The sequence below is a fragment of the Fopius arisanus genome, unplaced genomic scaffold (genome assembly GCF_000806365.1).
Source record: "Fopius arisanus strain USDA-PBARC FA_bdor unplaced genomic scaffold, ASM80636v1 scaffold00008, whole genome shotgun sequence".
NCBI classification, from domain to species: Eukaryota; Metazoa; Arthropoda; class Insecta; order Hymenoptera; family Braconidae; genus Fopius; species Fopius arisanus.
In genome coordinates this window covers 934,196-939,123 of record NW_011887747.1, presented here as the reverse complement: position 1 = coordinate 939,123, position 4,928 = coordinate 934,196, and the positions used below count along the sequence as shown (strand labels likewise).

General features: G+C 40.8%; 1 protein-coding gene across 1 annotated transcript in view; it reads left to right on the top strand.

The window, feature by feature from the left end:
* Nucleotides 1–605: 605 nt before the first annotated feature.
* Nucleotides 606–4,928, top strand: part of LOC105273925 (Zn finger homeodomain 2) — a 142,231-nt gene continuing 137,908 nt past the window's right edge. Inside the window, exon 1 of the mRNA XM_011316657.1 lies at nucleotides 606–682. The gene's annotated coding sequence lies outside the window, so the exon portion shown is untranslated. The remainder of the gene's footprint in view (nucleotides 683–4,928) is intronic.

The following is a 4,928-nucleotide window of genomic DNA, read 5'->3' as shown; positions in this document are numbered from 1 at the left end:
ATGACCGAGGATTTCACCTTTTGGTGGCCATCGGCCTATTCTGGAAGCCTCGTCACTCATTCCGCAGTTGTGGGGATACGATTTATCAGTGGTTTTGTCACTTCACGTACTGTTGCAGCGGGAGGACAATAACGATGTCTGTAATTATTCCTTAAATAAACTTATCGAACCTCTTGGGAATTTAAAACAGCGACACGAGGGGCATTTCCTGAATTTTTATTCAGCAAATTACTTTCGAGAATTAATCTTGATATCAGATGGTCAATATTCAATGACGATTTTCTCGAATACCTTTGAAAGATCTGTTGTTTACTTTTCATTGCCTTGTAATTTAGTGGCATTTATGAATTTGAAATTAAAGGGACCGGAGGAATGTAAACAAAGTACGAAAACATTGAGCCGAGTATCGATCTTATCAGTCAGCTGGCAGGCCGTGTCGTATTGAGTTCAATACTCTTCATTGCGTTGACATTGCGTTCTCCGATAGTGTCGGTTTTTCATTTATTTATTTATTTATTTAAAGTGCTCGTAAAGAAATATTAATGACAATGTGAAATGCGGGTGCAAGTTGAACTGTGTAAGATTTTTCAAGTGCTCAATCAGATGGATTATAAATTGTGCTGTTACACCTCTGGATAATTAACAAGACGGATACTCGCTGATTCTACAGAACCGACAAATGGTGGGTGCGAAAAATTAATATCAACAATTTAATTTCCATTTTAATCGGCCATTTTAACGACTAAAAATAGTTTTACAGTGAAGCGATAAATTTTCAAAATTTTGACGAGTTCAATGGGTTGGACTGATTCAAAACAAAGATTCCATCATTTATTTCTAATTAATAATCCCGCGGTTCCTAGTATAATTACACCGAATTAAGAGACTCAGTCCTTCATGGTATTGACATCTTAATTAAAAATAGTATAAAAGTGATTTTATAAAAGTGGGATAATTTTGTGGTGTCTCCGAAAGAGAATAAGCGCGTTGAGAAAAAAAAAGTTTGGCCAGCCGAAGCTTGATAAAAGTGGAGACAGTAGAGATTGGCGAAGGTCTCGATGAATGATATCGCCTCCTCGGGAATATAGTTGGTCATGAGAAAGAAAGCCGCGGTTGAGGATGGGCGCCCAGGAGGTGGAGAGTTGTTACGAATTAAGTCGATCGTAGTGCGTGGAACCACATCCTTCGCGCCCCGACGATATCCAAGAGTTTCGATATCGCTTTTGTCCCTCTGAGCACCCGCGACGCCCTCACCATACCACGAGCACATCCTCTCTCTCATTCCCACAAATTTGCCGAGGGGCGCCCGCTCCTCTTCTTTATTATCGGCATCAACCATCGTCTTTTGTTTTATAATAACCACACGGCTGCGGTCGTGGATTCTCCCCCGGTATTTTATTTTTATTCTTCATTATTCGCCGTGTTTTTATCCTCAACTTCAATTCCAATGCCATCGAAACGAGTCTGACGGCATGAAAACACGAGCAATATCGAAAGTGAATTCCTCATGGCTTTTTTTTCTGTCACCCCCTTTTTCATGATTCGTTGCAAACTTACGAATAAATTACCACGGGCGTGACTAGCTCGGCATCTCCCTCGCCCCCATAATCTCTCTTTATGTACCTCTCATTGGGGGTATTGAATATGTAGTTTGGCATCGAAGCGGTCCATAACTCCGAGGTCAAGTTGATTTTGCGTCAAGGCGAGCTACCTGAATTATTGTCGTACATACTCGTTGGATACACACGTTGGGATTATCCATGTTGCGCGCGCCATGTCGCGTTGAATTATCGCGTCAATGACGGCTTTGGTACGTGCAAAGAGATTCATGGGATGAAAGGAACGTGCCGAAGGGCATGCGTGAGACTCGTCGATAGTCATCTCAACCATCTCGTATTTTCATGCGAGTCCTCATCCTTGTTTTTCATCTTTTTTTCTTATTTTCCTCTCCCTCGATCCAAATCACTGTAGAACGAGAGCGAAAACGGAGGAAAAAATAATCACTGATGTTGTAACTCTCTTATGCCAGTATTCCCTCACATTTTCCGTTGAATAATACCTACCGTGGGGGCATTTGGGTGGGATGAGGGTGGCTCGTTTTGTCGAGGAAATCGCATCTCCTTAATATACATTTTCTTCTTCATCTTTTTTAAAGAAAAAAAAAACTTCGTCTCTCTCTTTCTCGTATAGCTGAGCAATCGACAACCCCGTGAAAAGTCTCTGAAACAGCTTATGGGATACGTGGATGCAATACCAATGGGAATATAATACCAGGGGATGCGTTGGTGAAACGAGAAGTCACTTTAGTTGCTCACCACCGACAAATTTTTATTTAAAGAGCAACAACTGTGGTTACATTTTCGTATCACGGAATACATGAGCAAATACTGTCGTAATCGCTACTCCGCAAGGGGATGAAAATACGAGAATATATTTCGGTTGGAGGGAAACTTCTTCAATGTACGTGAAACTTTTTTGACCCTGAATTTTTTCCTTAACCAAGGAATTTTCTAGTTAGTCGTGAATTTTAAGCAAATTCCAGATTTTTTCACAAAGGAAGCTAAAAATTTCACTAAATACACGAATTTCTCTCTTGATGAACGAGCCGTGAACTTAAAAACTGGATTTCCTTGAATTTTCACAATTTTCTCTATTCCCGACATCTGTTGGTTTATTTCTTAATCTCATACTGACGATCTCAATGGAAAATTCCCCCGCGATTTACGTTCACGGCTCTTTTTCTCTCTCCCCCAAAAATTTGTAATCAAATACTTCCGAGTGCAATGATCCGAGTACCCACAGATGACCGATTACCCATCATAACTTCTCGGCATTTGAAAATCCCTCCTGAAACTGGGATCCATTGTTTCACCGAATGGTCCTCGAAAATATGGAGTGGCCCGTTGTTACTGGGAGAACTTGAAACGCTAACAAGAGGGACTTTGAGCTTTTCGCAACGGCACGCGCTCAACACAATAGCCCAAGAGTCAAAACATTATTTGAACTTTTCTCTCACCCATTGACTTTTGTCAGATCTCGATTTACGACACCAATCCCAGCTGCCCTAGTCACCGCCAAATGATGTCATCGATCCGTATAAATGACTTTTCTAAATCAGTGTTAATTATATTCTCCCAACCCCTTTGAAAAAAAAAAAAAAAACAAGTTAAAAAAACATCTGATTCTGCGATTTCCATTGTCCCCCGCGTAATTCCAACAGCTATTTTTCAATTCGCTTTTATGATCGTGTTTGTGTCAAGGGGAAATGACAATTCATTGTTCTCATCCAACCTCCGCTTCGATCAACACTTCGGAGATGTCTTTCCATTAGCATATTTTAATATGTTCCTTGACAATGTCTTACGTCTCATTCCCTCATCTTGATTTACCACCTCAATTGTCCTTCTCCTCGATAACCCACAGTCACTCCTTGTCCTCATGGTTACAGTGGTTGCTACTGTCGTCGTCGCTGATTGTATAATTGGGAAGACAGCAACGAGCTACGTGCGTCACTCCAATGATTTAGCCAAACGTTTCATTCGTTCTATCTCCCTAACTTAATACATCTCATACCCTTCTCTCCATCCCATCCCTCGTCATCCCTCCCGCCAATGCATCGCTGTACTGGTCAATCACGTCGTAATTACTTTTAATGCTGGTTACCAGCCGTACTGACACAATGTTCTAGCTCGTACCGCAGACCTCGGGGGCTTACAATCCCGCACTCTGCATACTTCGCACGATCTGAATTAATTGGTAATAGACCGCTCGTCACCGAGATGCACTTGCAAATATTACGATTAATATTGATAGGAACACTTTGTCACTCGGCTTTCGCACGTTATTGCACTCATCATCAATGATTTCTGCATCTCCCTCTTTACGTTATATTCTATGAGCCTCAATAATCAGTTTTATCGTGTTCACTTCAGGGTAAAGATTTAAGTCACTTAGAATATATAATAATAATCTCGTTAAAGCTAGATTTTTATTTTATTTGTCGATTTATGGAAAAATTATTGATTCCACGATTTCTTCTGAAATCAATAGTTTTATCGGTTAATCGATATTTATCCGAAAAAAAGAATTGTAAATATTTGGTAGAGCTAGATTGACTTCGATATCGACTCGGTTTTTGTATGAAAAGAAAAAAAAAACGATTGTTCGGGTACAATTCAATCCTCGTCGCTCCCCACAAGCCTCATCAAAAATGCAAAACGCGTTCTTTCAATGAAACAAATACCCTAAGAAAATCCCTAACTCATTGAACGGAACTATCGTACCATCAGTGTCAAAGTATTGTACCGCTCATCAGGATCGTAAAGCGTGCAAAGAGGGCTCACAGGTTGGAGGAAGAAGGAGGGCAGGAAGGAGAGATTTGTTTGAATTATTCAAATTAGATACGAAATTGAATGCGTGCTCTGCTCGTGTGCAGGTAATGACGGCACTTGCATATAAATGGTAATTATTGTCATTATTCTGGGTAATTGTGAGCAAGGAAATCCCGGTGTACGTGTGTGTGTGTGCACCCAGAGGAGGAATATCATAGACGACAGCATGTATATGCATCCCCGGCGAAAAGAGTGCGGACTAAAATGAAAAAATACAAAAAAAAAACAAACGAAAAAAATGAAAAAAAAAAAATATATATAACTGAGAGGACACAAACACAGCATACGGCCTCGTAGCACTCATACCTAATGCCAAGAACTACCGTAATACCGCGTGTTCCCATACACTAGTTGAGATAATTATCAAAATTGTTTTATTGTTGATATAATTACGGGGGACATGCTATGTACTCCCCTTCCGCCTAGGCCACACTCCAGTGGTTCACTCGTTCAGGTACCACGGGGTCTCCATAACACTGTATATAACTATTGCCCCCCCCCATCGCCACTCCCACCCCCTCTCCACCCTTCTCTTCT